The sequence below is a fragment of the Amblyomma maculatum genome, chromosome 11 (genome assembly GCF_055883805.1).
Source record: "Amblyomma maculatum isolate TAMU_Amacu chromosome 11, ASM5588380v1, whole genome shotgun sequence".
NCBI classification, from domain to species: Eukaryota; Metazoa; Arthropoda; class Arachnida; order Ixodida; family Ixodidae; genus Amblyomma; species Amblyomma maculatum.
This window is the reverse complement of record NC_139354.1, coordinates 64,150,701-64,170,000: the sequence shown is the minus strand read 5'-3', so window position 1 is coordinate 64,170,000 and position 19,300 is coordinate 64,150,701.

The following is a 19,300-nucleotide window of genomic DNA, read 5'->3' as shown; positions in this document are numbered from 1 at the left end:
GCCCATGTAAAGCCTACCGGGCTGCTTTGAGTTTAGTTATGCATAAGAGTTAGGTCTTATTCCTGTTTACAAAAACGTTGCACCAACAGCATTGTCCCAGCGTACAGTTGCCAGCCAAATTCACCTTTCCACTATTCGGTAGAGTTAAATTATTTCAGAGGGGGTGTAGTTTGGCTGCACTTTTGTATATTTTGCTGAGGATCTAGGTGCCTTCAAAGAAATACAAGAAATTCTTTTCGTATAACGTAGAGCCTTAGTGCTAACGCACAAAAGGTTGTAGCTGTTGTCGTCGACTTCCCGACCCCCAGTGATATCAGCTACGTAGTGACTAAGATACCCAAGTTCACACTTAATCCGCGCGGTATTTATTCTAGTTCACTCTGTCAACTAAGCCACTTCCTACAGCAAAGCTACTATCGCTGTCATGGCTCAGGTTTTTTCTAGAACATACTGTGAGGTCACAGTCCTCCCGCCGTTGTTGTTACTGACCACAGGACCTCGTAGAGAAAAAAAGAGCGAGCTAAAATGTATTTCAAACGTGTATTTATTTCCACCAATTGTGTATATTTTGTGTAAATGATCACAAAAGCAGAATGAATATATTAAATTTTACTGTTAATAAAACGCTGCACATTCCAATAAATAAATCAAAGTACACCATTTATACCGCCTAGTACATCTCAGATATATTAAAAATGTACTTCATTCAGTTCGGCTTGTTGTGCAGGGTTCAATATGTTCCAACAATAGACTGACAGAGCGGTTTCCAAACATTAGTGATGTTTTGATGACCTTTTATTCATGCTACTAGAAAGTATGCGAATAATTTAGTAGAATGCACTTTTCCAAAAGGAAAAGATATACACAAACAATGCACCTTCAACATAGTTAACAGTACTCTAGGAAAATAAATATACACCTAAGCTAGCTAAGAAGGAACAGAAAAGGCTAATCATCATAAAGGTATAATTTTATGAGGGACCTTTGTTACCGTTTTCTTGCTCCTTGCTGCCGAGCTTTGAAAAGTTTGCAAGAGTTAACTGACATTCCATTTTAAGGCTGAAAGTCTGAAAGTATCCGGTTGCTAGCCCCATTACCCGATAAAGCATCTGCCATGTGCGCACGTGTGCGAACGTAATGATATATAACGATAGCATTGCATTGCGCGCCGTGTAGCAACTGACATCATCCCTGGCGGACGTCACTGAGTCGCCAGTTTTAAGAATATCCATATCATCTACTCGTCAACCTTTCTTGGTATGTCGGCCTTGATGGCGCCGTACAAAAGTAGCACGCAGATATTAGCCAAGTTAAACGCTACTCTGCGGTACATATAAGGGCCCAAGAAACAAGTACAATTAAAAAAAATAAGCTTCATGGTTGAGCAACACTTAAGTGCACTTCAGAAGAATTATTTTCAAAGCTAAAAAATAATTTCTGGAATTCATTCCCAATATGCTATTGCGCACTTGCATTTCTCATATATACGAAATATGCTCGAAGCGCACTTTCCTTATAGAACATTTTCGGCAAAGTTTAAGAATATATTTCGGGCGCTGAGGAATATTTTAAATGTATTTCAGACGAATTAAATTCATGTTTACAAAAGTTCTCTAATCTATTACCAGCATGTTAAAAAGCATTAGTGGCTTTCACATATTTGAATATGCTTGCAGCGTTGTTCCAGGCCTGGAAGTTTCTAAAGATTCAAAAGATATACTTCGAGTTTTTAGAAGCCGAGGTATAGATTTCTGAGGGTATACTTGCTTGGACCGATGTCATATTGCTCTATTGCAGCGGCCAGGGAAGCTCATCTGCTCGCGCCTGCTCATGGTGAAACCTCATTCGCGGACTCACTTACTCCATGTATTTCACAAAAGAGATACAAAGCAAGAGGAAACAGCATATCGATGGCATAAAATCATCTTGCGGTGTATTAGGTAAACTGTAAACAGCAACTGATTGTCTCTGCCAGGGTTGCGAAAAGAAGAAACCGACAAGAAATCACGGATATTTTTAGCCAGTAATAGGTTGCGCCAGTATTTAGATAATGTCTGAATGTGGCATGCAGAAGGTCACTTACAAAGCTTGCCTCTTCCGTTCCGTTCTCAGAACTGATCACGCGCAGATGAGGGGATGCTACTGAGCTTTTCTTCAAGTTGAGCACGAGCCCGTCAGTAATGTACAGCACTAGGTCGCTATCGGCTGTTCGCTCTTCGAGGAGTTGTGGGTATACAACTTTTGAGCTTCCATGAAATGGCAGTATTCTTGCGTCAGCACCTGTGGCTAGTGAGGGCAAACGAATTTTGATTATTAGCTCTAGTGATGGATAGCTGTAAATAGCCGACAGGATATCCATGCCAGAACGTCCATGACAAAAAGCTTTTAAGTTCAGGGGACAATATTAGCTTTCTAGCTCATGCTTACAAGTCAGATGTATGGTTTACAGCTCATATTTGAATGTTAAAACCTCTTTAGTTTTCTGAGGACCTCTATGACGTCTCTTTGCTGACTGCACTTGTTTCACGTAATTTATAGGTCGCTTTAAGATGGCGTGAATGTAGAATAAGCAGTAGACATACGGTAATACTAGTGAACATCGAGTACAAGCGCTGGAAACAAGTAAAATGTTTTTGATTCATTTCGGTAAGATCGGTTTATGTGAAGACCAAAAGGGAATGACACTGAACAAGCCAAAATATTCAGTGTTTTCTTTGCGGTTGGCTGGAAATGCTAATTTCATGATTTCCCCAAGATCATTTTCACTGAATCAGCAAAAAAAAAAACAGCATGGCATCAATTGATAGCACAAACCCCGACCAGTACACAGCACGTGCATGGCTTTACAATAGGCGACTTGTTAAGAGCAAATTATATAAAATAATATATGGTCACTGTTACTAAAGACATAACAAGGTGTAATATACGTAGGTACGTTTTTATCGAAATCATTAAACTACTTACCTGATATTTCTACTCTTGCTAAGCAGATGTTGTATTGTATATATATTTCCTTATACCATGTTTAAATAAATATGAAACTTAGCATTTATTTCATTGCTATTTTAAAGGCCAAGCACTTGCTGCTCTTCAATCAGTGATAAGAAAGTGCAATGAGTTCTTAGCCTTCTTAACCTTCTCTACGCACGTACAGGGCTCAAACTGTCTCAAGTACATTTGCCGTGATTTGGATACATGTACTTGTATAGAAAGGGTGCTATTTGTTCCTTTCATTATTTTAGATGAACACTGCCATCGAGGCTCAGGTAATTATAAAGAATTAGTAAGTTAATTGTAATTTAGCATTAAAAAGTGCTGATATTTATAGACGCGACGCACCAAGTGAGTTTAAAATGACTTGGAAAACAGCTCTTTTGTGATATGAGTGTTACTACTGAATACTCCTAATATTGAAAAAGTGGACCCACTTACCAAATGTTGAAATAGTTATCAATGTAGCTATTCTCATCGTAACGGCTGATGTGAGGAAAGAGGTGCATTTCTTACGCTGAACGTAGACAAACTTCATGAAGATGAAATTAAATAAACGTAAATAATTTGCTATCGTCACTTGTATTGGAGGGTGAACTGTGGAGTTCGCAGCTGGAAAGAAGCAGTGAAGCCTGCAGCTCATTCCGTGTTTTTATAAAACTTCTTCAGGTTATTTCTTTACGCAAGGATATACAAGCGTGGCGAACTACTATAACAAGCATGCATAAATGAGAGGCCAAGTATCAAGCTAGATATTCATATATGCTTTTACAGCTGCAAGCGGACAGCTGGTATCAAACTATTAAAATGAAAATAGACAATTATTGAATATTAAAATTTCCACATCATACCACTAGTGAACCGTATCCACTCTAATGCTACTATCACCTCTTATAAAACGGATGAGCTGCACATATCTAATTTCTAACCTCACTGTGTCATACTAAAATTAGACAAATACCGACGGTAATAAGTATTATATGTTCTCTACGGAATCACCTCGTGATACGGTCATAAGTCATAAAAATTTATGATTCTCAAAAGAATCTATTTTAGTCGATGTAATACCCGATAACAAAAAATAATAAATTTGCTTTGCGCTGTCGAAACATTGGCGACGACAGCGCAGACTTTGGACGTGCTGTGTTGAAACAGTTCTAAAAGAAATAACTTGAAAGCATCGAACGTTACTGTAAGTGCCTGAGCATAAAATCTGACTGCCTTTTGCAGCTATAGACTAATATGTATGATTAACCTGCAAACGCCTCAACCACTCGTACTTTGAAAACCTAAAGCATCCTGCCGAAAGCAATATTAGAACGCTGGATACAGTCACGGGGTAGTGATAACGTCGTGAGAGCCACGGTGCCGACATAGAAAAAGAATTTCCAGATAAAAACTTACTGAAAACTTTTTGCTGATTACTTTTCTAGCACCACATATTATTCATCTAAAGCCAGCAATTAAAATTAATTATATAAACTGGCATGAAAATTCAGGAGAGTCAGATCAAGCGCTGTCTAAAGGTAATGATTGCTACCAGTCTACAAAGACCGTGACCAAAGAAGGTAGTCCTGAATATTTGCCCAATTGGAGACATTTAAGCGCTTGGAAAATTCTACAGTGCACGAAATGTCTAATTTTGTAGACCTATCGCACCTTTCGTCAAAAAAGGCCACCCGCGTTCTGGCTGGTTTCCCTTGTTGTAGCAGTTGAAACGACGTTCAGGCCAGAGGGGGCCGAAACAAATCTACAACGGTAAGAAACGTACCTTGACGTTTCATCTCGCGTCCATAGTCTCCAGCCGTTATTTACACAGCACCTCAACCTTAACTGAAGGCTGGGGAACTCTGCGGTACGTATAAAAACATGTATGGAAAGCTCTTGAAAAACAATTGTGGAAACCTTATTGAGCAATTTTTCAGATTGAAAATTGTGAGTTGGTGTTGTTCTGAATGACATGTCACACCAAAGTGCTCTCAATCTGTTTGTGTAATGTTCAGATCTTGTGCGAGCTCCAGGCGGTATTCTAACGTCATAGAGTCCGAGGCGAAATCACTATGCAGGGAAAGTAATATTCAAATTATGTTTTGCTAGGCAGATTCAAAATAAATTATTTCCCAGTCGACCGAGAACGAAAGTGGTGACCGGCTAAATTTCAAGTGTTCTTGTAAAATGTTTGAGAATTATTATCGCTTCTCTCGCGCTCGCTGTAATGATTTCGCACGGATAAGAAACCCATTTCATTTGTTATCTGCGAAGGCCATGGCAAAGAAGTCGCTGCTCGAAAGTGGAGTAATCTGGTTCGAGTGTGGCTCGCACTTCTTTCGATGATCACATATTTAAAGCACAGTGCTGAGGGTTGCGCAGCTTCCCCATTCACCGTGCATGAACGAAGAAAAATGGTATCATCCGTAAAGCTGGAGGTTATAGAAGCCATTCAAGCGCGAAACCGGGCCTGTTCTCTTCTGCTCGCCAACAAGAAATAACGCCACCTTACATGTGCAGACGTGGTGAAGCTATAGGCATATAGTAGCAATTTATTCTACTTGTTTTCCATAAATCATAGTTTAAAAGGAGAAGGCAATGTAAGAGAATTTTTAAAACAGAACTTTGGCCTTACTAAATATTTAGAGTTTACGATGCAGCGAAGTTCTATTCCCCTCTCGTCTAAAAAAACCTCAAGGTCAATGGTTGATAGAAATCTGACGAACTTTCGCGCTGTCTACCAAACCTCGTCGTCTTCATCGTCGTGTTCAGACATGAGAACACTATGCTATCACTGCAGCCGATCACCCCTAATAAAAACATGTAACACATTACCGCTTTGGAGTAAACATTATTGTCTTCAGTCAATGTTAGCAGAAAAAACTTTGTTGCTGTGCTTTGAATATTCTCACCTTCATGTAGGTTCATTGCATCGCTACTTCGCTTAAAATTATTGCATTGGACATACAAATATCCCATCCAACCAAAGGTAGAGAACGCGTCCGTGCGAGACATTCGTAGGCTCCTCAGACGACCGAACAAAGAGAAATCAGGCTTGGCAGTGGCAGCGACTGTCACTGTTGCGTACTACTAACACTCCTGAAACTTGGTTCAGGGACAATTGATCCTTTAAACATTTTTATTACGCTGTTCAATACCTCACGACATAAAAGAAGTTAAGAAAATTAGAAAATGTTTTTTTAGGCATATTCAAAAAGATTGATCTCTCTAATGAAGTTTAGAGGGAGCGATGATGGGGCCCTTGTGTTCAAGCAACATTTGAGGATGAGTTATTCGAACTCCATTTGCAATAGTTTAAATACAAGGTACCGCAGCCTGCCCACCTTCCTGCGAAAGCATTGTTTCACCACAGTAGCAGACCATGTCCACAAGTGTTGCACATCAGGCTTTTCAGGTAAAGCGCCACAGGGAGGGCACTTCTCTGTTAGCGGCTATATCTATCACTTCACCAATTTCGCGCAAGAAAACTTAAGTCATGCAGCCCAAATTCTCAGCAAGCATACTTCCACCCCTTGAGAGAGATAAGGGAAAAGGGGTGGGAGCATCAATGAAGTAGTACGCATGTGCTCTGGAGACAAGCTTTTTTAGTACCCATGCGACCGGAACGAATCTACAGGAAAATGGACGTTGAGGGATGTCTGACGTGTTAAGACGTGTTGCTGTATACACGTGAATGTATAATGCGGATCGTGAGATGGCTGCGGAATAATGGAATGCGTTATGACAGCTTTGTTTCGCACAGGTCTGATAAATCGATTGTTTTTTTTTCGAATAGGTACCGAGTAAAGTTAAGATTCTTTTGTGTAGAAAGGGAGTCGGTATAAATACGAAATACCCTGAAACATGGTAAGAGCGGAAGTGAAATCTTGTATTGAAAATTGCTTGCATACCCAAGGGCACCGGAGCAACGTATCAGTGCTATATGACGTGCGGGATTAATGATAAAGACGGGAAGAACAGTCAATAGCATGAAACTCCTCTTTGCAGTGTGTGATACACAGGCGGACATTCTACGCTCAACAGGTGGGTGAGAAAATGATATTCGGCGGTGAAGCTGAGAAACGATCGCCTTTAACGGGATTGTATTACCAAGGAGGAAGAATTTTTAGATCTTGAATCCGAAGAGAACAGCGTGTGTGTAGGGTTTGCGCCACTCCGGTCGATGAATTTCGCTGATGTTGCTCGCTCAGCGAGCCTATATGTGAAGGTTATTATTGCTAGACGAATGAAGTTTACAATACTCATGCCCTCAAAATTGAATATTTCAGGTACCTTATCTTTTTAGTGAGGTGATGAATATGCCTTGTGTACTACACACTTAGTGAATTCATTACGACGGATGACGGGTGTTTTCAAAAACGGACACTGAGTGTTCAATACCCTTGCAGCAATCGCACTATTTCAGCTCATGTACGAGCCTCGTGCATCCCTGGGACACCATTCAGGCGTTTAATTTTGAAACGGAAAACGATCACCTTCAACCTAATTTATGAACGATCACCTTCAACCTAATTTATGGGGGAAGTACCAACGCTCAAACTTGATGGCCATCTTTTTATGTCACATTTGTATTGAATTCAAGTGAAATATGATATTGTCACGGATGTTGGCGACTGGGGCTAGATTAACAGAGCCGGTACAGGTCGAATTGCACGGTCCAAGGTTTAGGTACGTCCTGCGAGTCCGGAGCCGATTCACTTTAACGTCGTCTTTCACTCCGAGCGCCCCCTGGCATTCCTCCCTCCTTAAGCGTAACGCACACAGTTACACGTGCACAAAAGCGTACAAAAGCGACCTCCCCCCCTCAAAAAAAAAGTTTGTAGATGTAGTTTGTCAGTCACCGTGCAAAGTACGGTTTCAGTCGCAAGACATGAACTGTCTCTGGACGAGGTAGCCGACGGCCTGTGTGCTCTGATCCATCCGGGAGCACCTCGTAATTGACGCTACTGATGCGTCGCACGATTTTATACAGTCCGAAGTAGTGGCTTGTCTGTGGCGGAGGTTGTACCGGCGTGAATCCCTGTCCTGTTGCTGGGTGGTTTGGACGCGTGCTAGTTGGCGTGCTTGCTCAGCATCTTGGGCAAACTGCTCGGCGTCAGAACAAAGTTCGGTATCTGTTTGGTAAGGGAGCATTGCGTCCAGCATCGTCCGAACCTCCCTGCCGTAAACGAGGCGAAATGGCGTGAAACGTGTAGTCTCTTGGACTGCCGTATTGTATGCGAACGTCACATATGGTACGATCGCATCCCAAGTCTTGTGCTGGGCGTCGACGTACATCGCCAGCATATCCGCGATGGTCTTATTAAGCCTTTCCGTCAGCCCATTGGTCTGCGGATGGTAAGCCGTAGCTTTTCGATGCGCTGTACCACTGAGATGAAAGACTTCGGCCATCATTTTTGAAGTAAAGGCAGTCCCTCTATCAGTAATAATACAGGTAGGAGCACCGTGCCGTAGTATGATCTGGTGTACAAAGAAATGGGCAACTTCAGACGCTGTACCACTAGGTAACGCTTTGGTCTCGGCATAGCGAGTCAGATAGTCTGTGGCGATGATTATCCAACGGTTGCCACCAGAGGACCGAGGGAAAGGACCGAGAAGGTCCATGCCGACTTGATCAAATGGTGCTCGTGGTGGTATTATGGGCATGAGGAGGCCCGCAGGCTTTGATTGCGGAACCTTCCGACGCTGACATTGCCGACAGCTCTTGACATAGCGCTTAACAACAGTGGCAAGGTTGGGCCAGTAGAATGTCTGTCGTATCTTAGCAAGTGTGCGAGAATAGCCCAAGTGGCCAGATGTTGGTTCATCGTGGCACGCGGAAAGGATTTCCTCTCTCAGAGCTGTGGCTACCACGAGGAGGTAGGCTCTTGACTCGGATCTAGAGTTCTGCTTATAAAGCACACCACCTCTCAGGCAGAAAGTTGAGAGGCTCCGAGAAAAGCACTTAGGTATGGTGGCTGGCTGACCTTCTAAATAACCAATCAGTGCTCGTAAATCTGGATCTGCACGCTGCTGATGTGACATATCTGAAGCATCAACAGCTCCTAGGAAACTGCCAGCGTCATCCGTGTCTGGTGGAGCGAGCTCGACAGGCGCGCGGGAGAGCGTGTCAGCATCTTCATGCTTATGTCCGGACTTATAAACAATAGTGAGATCGAACTCCTGTAGGCTAAGGCTCCATCGCGCCAGGCGGCCGCATGGGTCACGCAGGTTGGCCAGCCAACACAAAGAATGGTGGTCAGTGACAACTTTAAATGGGCGACCATAAAGGTAGGGGCGAAATTTCGCAGCAGCCCAAATAATGGCGAGGCATTCCTTTTCAGTAGTTGAATAGTTCGTCTCGGCGCAGGATAAAGTACGGCTGGCATAGGCGATGACTCGTTCAACACCCTCTTGACGTTGCACGGGAACCGCCCCAAGACCAATGTTACTAGCGTCGGTGTGTATTTCTGTCTCCCCCTGCTCATCGAAATGGGCTAGAACAGGCGGCGATTGGAGACGGAGACGCAGCTCGGCAAAAGCAGCTTCTTGTTCGTGAGTCCAAACAAAAGGGGTGTCTCCCCGGGTGAGCTGAGTCAGCGGTTCAGCGAGATCAGCGAAGTTATCGATAAAACGCCGGTAGTAACTGCACAAGCCGAGAAATCGGCGAACAGCTTTCTTCTCACGTGGAATTGGAAATTCCGCAACAGCAGCAATCTTGTCAGGGTCGGGCTTCACGCCGGCGGCGCTGACGACATGGCCGAGAAATTTAAGCTCTCGGTAGCCAAAGTGGCATTTCTGTGGCTTGAGTGTCAAGTTAGCGGATCGAAGGGCTTCGAATACTGACCGCAGGCGCTGAAGATGTTGTGCAAATGATTCTGCGAAGACCACCACGTCATCTAGGTAGACTAGACAACACTGCCATTTAAGGCCGGCGAGGACAGTGTCCATCATCCGCTGAAATGTGGCCGGCGCGGAACACAGGCCGAAAGGTAGAACTTTAAATTCGTAAAGGCCGTCGGGTGTGACGAACGCCGGCTTCTCACGATCTCGCTCATCGACCTCAATCTGCCAGTAGCCACTTTTTAGATCGATGGACGAAAAATATTTTGCACGCCGAAGGCGGTCGAGAGAGTCGTCAATCCGCGGCAAGGGGTAGACATCCTTCTTGGTTACGGCGTTCAGTTTGCGGTAATCGACGCAAAAACGTAACGTGCCGTCTTTCTTTTTAACTAGAACGACCGGGGAGGACCACGGGCTATTGGAAGGCTGGATAACCTCACCTTCGAGCATTTCCTTAACTTGTGACCTAATAACTTCGCGCTCGGTCGAAGAGACGCGGTAGGGGTGCTGGCGGATTGGGCGCACATTATCGAACGTCACGATCTGGTGCTTGGCGATGGGAGTTTGATTCACTTTTGACGACGATGCAAAACACTCTTTGAATTCGAATAACAATGAAAACAGCTGGTCGCGCTGGCTGACCGATAGCTCTGAGCTGACATCGAGATTGTCGAGGGATGTGGGCGGTGGCACGGTTTCTGCGGACAAGCACTCGGAGACATCGGAGATGCGTTCGGCGAAAGCTACGGAAGTGTCACGAAAAAGGTGCCGATACTCGTGCGAAAAATTTGTAACAAGTACCTTGGACTGACCACGGTGAAGATGTATCAAACTGCGGGCCACGCAGACTCCTTGTGTCAACAGTAACGATACGTTAGTTTCGGCTATTGCGTCACCATCGTTAAGGGCATTGCATTTGACATTAACGAAGGTGCTGGTTCGTGGTGGCAGAGTGACACTGTCCTCATAAACTCGAAGCACATTGAGTGGTCGCTTTGCACCGCTGAAGGCCACTGCTTTCTCAGTAGAAAACGAGACCTTAGAATTCCGGAGGTCAATAATTGCGCCATATTCACGAAGAAAATCTACGCCGAGAATCAGGTCACGCGAACAGCTTTTCAGAACAAGGCAGCTTACCACAAATGTTGATTCTTGAATTTGAACTCTGGCCGTGCACATGCCCAGAGGAGTAATCAGATGACCACCCGCGGTGCGAACGTTTGTGCCAGCCCACGGAGTCAAAACCTTCTTGAGAACTGCGGCAAACTGGCTGCTCAAAATAGAATAATCAGCGCCAGTATCCAACAGAGCTCGAACATGGCGACCATCCAGTACTACGGGTATGTCCAACGAGATCTGCTCGCGAATGTCAGGCTTCTGAGTCTTTGAGTGCTCTGCGTTGGTGTACGCGGTCTGCTTCACCTGCAATTCGTCGTCGTTGCAGGTGCGTTGTTGCAGCGTCCGTTCCACCGGCAGTTCGTCGTCGTTGCGGGTGCCTTGTTGCGTCATGTGTCCCACCGGCAATTCGTCGTCGTTGCGGGTGCGTGGTTGCGTCGTTTGTTCCACCGGCAATTCGTCGTCGTTGCGGGTGCGTCGTTTCGTCGTCGGTTCCGCCGGCAATTCGTCGTGGTTGCAGGTGCGTCGTGGTGGCGTCGAGGTGGCGTTATGATCGGTAACCGCGGACTTTTCCAATGTCGATGCGTAGTCTTTCCGTGTCCGCATCAATGGGGGTCTCCCGCGCCGCGATGTCCAGCGAACCTACCCCCGAAGGTCGCTGGTTTCAGTTTTCCCTCTGGGGACTGGGCGAGCGGCCCTGCGCTGCCCATGAGGAACTCGTAGCAGATGGCGACGGGCGAGACCTGGGTGACGGTGATCTAGATGGTCGCAGACGAGACGGAACGATCCGGCGCTGATCATTGACGAAATCTTCAACGGCTCGAGGCCGTTCGCCGTAGCGAGGCCGCGGAGAATCAGCGGAAAACCCTTCGAGACCTAGTCGACGGTAGGGACAGCGCCGATAGACATGACCCGGTTCGCCGCAGTGAAAGCATAACGGCCGTCGGTCGGGGGTGCGCCACTCGTCTGCTTTCCGTGTAGGCGGTCGAGAATCTGTGACGTACTGGATCACGGGGGCTGCTGTTTTCGGCCCAGCTACGTTCGGAGGAATCAGGGACGGCGACGAGAGCGGAGAGTACTGCAGCACCTGGGAGTATGTAGGGCGGTGGCACTCTGGTGGTGTAAGAGGAGGAGTAGGGCCAGGTTCACCGATTGGAAATGGAGGCCGGAGCGCTTGCTGCACCTCGTCGCGGACAACGCTGGCGATGGAGGAAGGAGCTGGTTGAGGTGTGCCATACATCAGTCGGAGTTCATCGCGCACAACGGAACGTATGAGCTCCCGTAGCGCCGATGTGTCCATGCTATGCGATGAGAACTCATCAGAGACGGAGGCGGCGTGGATGGTGGGATCCCATGCCGAAGCTCGCTGCTGAAGCACTTTCTCTATAGTGGATGTTTCCGCAAAGAATTCTGCAACAGTTTTCGGCGGGCTGCGCACCAGGCCAGCGAAAAGCTGCTCTTTGACGCCACGCATGAGGTAGCGCGGCTTTTTGTCCTCGGACATCGTAGGATCCGCACGCTTAAACAGGTGCCTCATGTCTTCGATGTACGCCGCGACGGTTTCGTTAGGCATTTGGATCCGGGTGTGTAGAGCGCGTTCGGCCCGTTCGCGGCGATCTGAGCTTCCGTAAGTTGCCGCAAGATGACGTTTGAACTCACTCCAAGATGACAGCTGCTCTTCATGGTTCTCGAACCACGTCCGAGCGCCATCCTCGAGGCTGAAATATACATTTCGAAGCCGTGCGGCGTCATCCCAGAGGTTGAATGTAGCTACCCTTTCGTAGTGCTGCAACCAGTCGTCGACGTCTTCATAGGTGTCCCCGTGAAAGGTCTTTGGGACGCGGGGGTTTTGCAACGTCACGTATGTGGGGGTCGCGCCAGGCATTGCGACGGCGTCGTGGCTACTGGTAGTCATGCCCGAGGGGGAAAACTCAGGTGGTAGGCCTCGTTGCCTGCGGCTAGTGCGGTGAACGGGCGTTTCCTCGAATATATGACCAGCACTCCTGCTTAGCGTAGGGGTACGGGACATCAGACCTGACCTCCACCAGGTTTGTCACGGATGTTGGCGACTGGGGCTAGATTAACAGAGCCGGTACAGGTAGAATTGCACGGTCCAAGGTTTAGGTACGTCCTGCGAGTCCGGAGCCGATTCACTTCAACGTCGTCTTTCACTCCGAGCGCCCCCTGGCAATATAATACGTGGTACGATCAGACTCAGAAGTTGAAATGAGAGAGCCTGGATATTCTGCTCCAATGAAACGTTGATTTTATATACAGAGGCACATCACGTTCGTCTTCAAATTAGGTTTATAGCGTGACGGATTACCTCAAGGATTCTGCGAAATGCCACCCGATAATTCCTTATTTGCCAAATGTATTCTCACTTGCTGATCGGCTCTGCGGTGCACATATTCTTAATTCCATTGACCACGTCTCTCTACCAAATATTTTCTGGACATTGGTTTTGTAATTATGTTCGCGCTTATACATAGCTGGTATTTTACTCATATTTATTTTTAGGGTGACAGGTTTGGTTCTTTTGATCCCAAATTATTCCACGGATTCTCATTACCTAAAATGCAAAAGAGTATTTGTACCTAATGTTTAAATACTAAACTGCTTTCAATCGAATGGCAGTGATTTTTAGCGTTCCGATTCACTGTAGGCCTACTTTCAAGATTGTTCGTTCACTAGATGTTGTGACTAGGGCATGTGGAGCCGCGTTCAAATGTTTTGATCTCATGTACTCCTTGAAAGTCGGCCTCTCATGATATTTTGTTTCTTGGTGCCTTAACTATGACGTTTTTCGCAAGAAATAAGTTTTGACCATAAAGTTCCCATATAGTTATCATCGCCACTAGGTACTAGGGTTTTTGTGGGCAAGGTTTGTTCAATCTAATGGTGGATAAAATCAATATTTGCGGGATAGTTTGCACATATTTCGTATCACAGGTTTCCTGCAGCACAAGACAATCACTGGAGACAGAATAGATCACGCGTTAGACATCTCTCTTTATGCACCGTGTCGGTATAAGAGTGATCATGAAAATCTTTGTTCTACTAGGCTTGTCATTTCAAGGAGGAATTATTTTAGTACAGCACCTGCCTCAATGGTTTTCACGACGTCGGTGATGCCTGGTAACTACACCAAGAGACGAGATATTCTCTTTGAAAGGAGGAATTTTGTTGCTCTATTAAGGGTTTCTAAGAAGAAATGGACAGTAGGCAAATATTTTGGACCTTCCTTATTGCAACTTCTTAGAAATGGATTCACCGCATGATAGTGCTATGATTTATTACGTTCTCAGTCCTCGTATACCTAGCCATAATACACACACACTGAGTTCAAATAATATTGAAAGGATTTGACTGGTTATTAGATGGATTGCACTTGAAAAAAGGAACGCAAAGACGATAGTAAACACCGGATTAGCAGTTACAGTAGCCGGGGGCGGGCAGTGAAGATAGCCAATTTTGTTTTCTTGCATGTCTGAAGAAGATAGATTGATGCAGCTCTGAAAGGGATTCGCGAAGGTCGTATACATTTTTTTGATGACCAAAGATAACTTGGATTCTGCCACGGCTTTCATCAAGCACTGTCGCATGTTCGGAACTCTAAAGCTGCCTCGAATAATACCGGAGTTCGGCCATTTGCCTAAAACCACCACTGTCTCAAGCGTGGATTCCCATCAGCCTTCGAATTTACCTGACATGATTAGACAAATATTTCGTGACGAACTCTTCCGTTATCAAGACGTGAGCCGCATTGGAATTCCCAGTGACAGCTACTCTATGCAGGCAGCTCCAATCCAGCTCTCTTCTTCTCGAGGTACAACCGCTCACACTCCTGCTGCCCGTGAACCCAGGAACGACTACTAACGGCCCTGGTCCGCTCATTCACTCCTACTACAGCGTGCCACCTCCTCCGCAAGGACACTAGCGGCTGGACTTCGCTGATGCTTCAATCCTGTCTGCAAGGACTTTACCCTGGCAGTGTTCGCGAACGAGTACATTACTGATATCGTATGCTCTGCCACATATCCCGATTCTGGCGCCGCCGCGGAACAAAATTCTACGCAAAAATGGTAGACTTGTCGAGTTAGGGTAAGCCCAGATGTCCGGGACCCGACCATCCAACCCCCTTCGGGCCCCTACCGCTACGCACTACCAGGAAACCATTCATCAGTTTCTGACCGGAGCTTGACTCTCCCTGGTCGCCGCTCCCGACGTTCGCCCTCTCCCAGCTGTTTTTCCCTGCCACCGGGAAATGCGTGCGCGGCCGATGGAGGTGCGGTTGCCAGGTCATTGATGTTGACAATTCCTTTGCCTGTTGTTATGCTCAAGAACAGCCTGTAAATGTTAGTGGATGGTGTTTGTGTTATGGCCTTAGTGGACACTGGTGCTAGTGCCCATGATGACCTTAGATTTTAAGATTCGCCTGAGTCATAAAATAATGTTTATTTCGGATACAACTGTCAGATATATAGAATCGTTGGTTACACTTGATATTTGTTTTGTAAATGTAGCAATCGCTGGCCACGTGCTTTGAACTGAAGTAAGGTACTCACTCACTCCGCTCAAATTATTCTAGATGTGGATATTTTACAACAGTGTGGCGCTGCTCTGGACTGTAACAGTGATGGGATATCAATAAGCCCTAGCCAGCGACCGGCCCTCATAAAAGAGTCGTCGCAGGCTCCCCTAACAATTTTCTGCTTTTAAAGATACCGTCGTTCTGGCGACATCCATCATCTTCGTCCCAGTTGAGTCCTCAGGAGCGATTTCCAATGCCTTCAACGCTCTTATGGAGATTGTACTGGTGCTCCGCAGAGTGAACGAGGACCTTGCCACGCTTCGGACTGTCAGTTATTCCAGTGATCTTGCGTTATTGCGGAAAAAACGTTTCTGTGCCAATTTCCACGTTCTATGGCGGCGTTGCTCGTCCATCTAGGCGTCCTGATCTGACTAATTTCAATTCTGGTTCATGATAAACAATCGCTACTCACAAGTGATTGCCGGAAATTGTAGAAAAATGTTTTCGTGTCCGACTTCGCTTAGAATCAGCCACCACCGATTTCACCTTCCCGCGTCCACTACATGATTGACAGCGGGTCTGCACACCCGATTAGACAGACGTCATAAAGTGTCTCACCTTCAGAACGTAAAATAATTGATGACATGGTCTCCGATAGGCTGCCACAAAGAATTATTTAGGAATCGTCGAACCTGTGGGCCGCCACTGTGGTTCGCTTTAAAAAAATGACAGAAGAGGATTTTGCTTTGACTATTGTCACCTAAGCACTGTAAAAAAAAAGGATGTTTAGCCGCTCCTCCGCATTGATGATATCACTGACTGCCTCCATTCAGTTTTCTATTTTTCCTGCGTTGATTAGTGTGCGGGTACTGGCAGATCCCGATGCATCCGTAAGGCAAAGAAAAACTGCGCTCGTGACTCCAGATGGGATATATAAATTTATTCTGATGCTTTTCGGCCTATGCAACGTCCCGGCTTCTTTTGAAAGATTTATGGGCACCCTTTAGCGTAGACTGAAGTGACAAATTTTCATGTGTTACTTAGATGGAGCAGTGATTTCCCGGAGTACGTTCGCCGGGCATAATAACCGTTAAGCTGTTATCTTTAACTGTCTGGGGAAAGCAGGTCTCGTTCTGAACTCTAAGAAGTGCCACTTCGGAGAACGCCACATCGTTATGCTTGGGCATCTGGTTGACAAAAATCGTGTCACGTCTACCAAGAGATGACTGAAGCTGTCAACTGCATTAAAGAGCCCAAGTCTTTGCAATAACACCGGCGGTTCTTCACACTTCGCTCTTACTCTCGGCGTTTAATCACTAAATTTGGTGACATAGCCTACCCGCTCACATGCCCCTTTGAGAAAGATAATTTTTTAAAATGGACTCTAGAATGTGATTTTGTGTTTTGTAAGCTCTAGTTTCTTCCCACGCGGCCCATACTGCGTCACTGCAGTCCCACAGGTCCTACTAGACTCTACATTGATGCCAGCGGCATCGGCGTGGGTACTGTCATCCTACAACGGCATGGTGGCAATCAACGTGTTGTCGCTTATGCATGTCGCCCCCTGAGAAAGTCTGAACGCAATTATATTGTGACAGAGCAAGAGTACCTTGCTGTTGGTTTCGGCGTACATTGCTTTTCCCTCGTAGCTTTATGGAGTTGCCTTTAGAGTCATCAACCATCATCATTCGTTTTGATGGCTGGTGAATCTGGGCGCACCCTGCGGTAGGTTGGCTCTCTGGGCGTTACGTTTTCTCTAGTTCACCGTTACAGTGTCGTACAAAAGTGGCCGCCAACGCGCCGACACAGATTGCCTCTCGCGGAAGTCCTCGCGACTACCCTTTGCAATGACGATCACTCTGAAGGCTATCTAGCCACCGTTTGCAAACAATTTCCGGATCTTGTCATTTCGAAGCAAGAACAGCGCAAAGATCAAGACTTGGTCAAGACCATCGACTAATATCAAGACCACCGATCACACCATATAAGTAAGTGGGTGTTGAACTCATAATATGCTTATGCTTTATTATTTCAGTCGAGAATGTTTCATAATTTTGAAGTTCTTTTTGGAATGCGAAAGCGGAAAAATACGTCTTCGTAATCACCTTTCTGCTGGTGAATACTTTTATTATACATCCAACAAACTTATTGCCATAATAAAGTATACATTATGCATTAGCTCTTATAAGCCTTATTGAGTTCAAATGCACTGGCGGTATTCTAATGAGCCCTTGGTGAGAGGGAAAGAAGAGCTCAAATCACTTTTTATAGGCAAAATTTAGATTAGCGATAGATTTACCAGCGAACAAAGTTGTTCCTGAAAGTATTGCAAGGTGGATCCAGTCTCAGTGCTTTTTTCTATGTAGGAACTGTATTATCATTGAAGTTTAGGAATCTATAAGTGGCAATATCTGCATCATGTTTTTTGTTTTTAATATATTACCTCGTTGCACGTCAGTGCAAGAAGAGATGAAATAAATATCATTTTACATCTTTAGGATGCGACTTTTCGCTCGAATACTAGCTGCCTCAGTTCAGTTCAGTCGTTCAGTCGTGTCCGACTCTTCGTGACCCTATGGACCATATCACGCCACGCTTCTCGGTCCCTCACTATCTTCCTAACATCACATAACTTCATCTGCAGCGCCTCGAGGATGCCATCTAACCATCGCGTTCCCTGCCTACCCCTTCTCCGGTGACCCTCGACCTTTCCCAACATCAAATCTTTCTCCAGTGACTCCTCTCTTCTTATCAGATGGCCAAAGTACCTGAGCTTTAACTTTAGAAGTTAACGTTCCAATAAGCAATCAGGGTTTATGGTCGACAATATCGACTGCCTTGATCTTCTGGCCGTCCAAGGAACTCTCAAGATTTTCCGCCAGCACCCCAATTCAAACGCGTCAATTCTTCGGCAGTCAGCCTTCTTCACTGTCCAATTTTCGCATCCATACATCACAAATGGAAATACCATAGCACGAGTTATACGGATCTTGGTTGGCAGACTAATGTCTCTGCTCTTTACTAGGCGGTCAAGGCTAGCCATGGCTCTCTTTCCCAGAAGTAGGCGTCTCCTAATTTCATGGCTGCAGTCTCCTTCCGGGGTAATCTTTGAGCCCAAGAAGAGAAAATCTGTCACAGCTTCCACTTCTTGTCACTCGATGCTCCAGGACTTGATGGGGCAAGACGCCATGATCTTAGTTTTTTTAATATTCAGTTTAAGCACAAACTTCTCACTCTCTTCTTGTACGCGCATCAGAATTCTCTTGAGTTCCACTACATTCTGCCAGTAAAGTGGTATCATCCGTATACCTAAGGTTGTTGATACGTTTCCCAGCAATCTTCACTCCAGCTGAAGACTCGTCCAGACCGGCCTGCCTCATGATGCACTCAGCATATAGGTTAAATAGGCAGGGCGACAGTATGCAGCCTTGTCTCACTCCTTTCTCAATCGGAAACCAATCAGTAAGACCATGCCATGTTCTGACTGTGGCCTCTTGCCCTTCATACATGTTCCTGAGGAGATAGATGAGGTGATTTGGAACTCCCATCTCTTGGAGAGCTTGCCACAATATGGTCTGATCTACACAATCAAACGCTTTCGCAAAATCAATAAAGCAGAAGTAGATGGGTTTCTGGAACTCTCTTGCTTTTTCCATGGTACAGCGAAGGTTGGCGATCTGGTCTCTAGTTCCTCTGCCCTTGCGAAACACAGCTTGCACGTCCGGAAGCTCCTGATCCACATACTGCTGCAGCCTGGCAGCCTGCCTTGGAGGATTTTCAACATCACATTGCTAGCATGCGAAATAAGCGCGATCGTGCTGTAGTTGG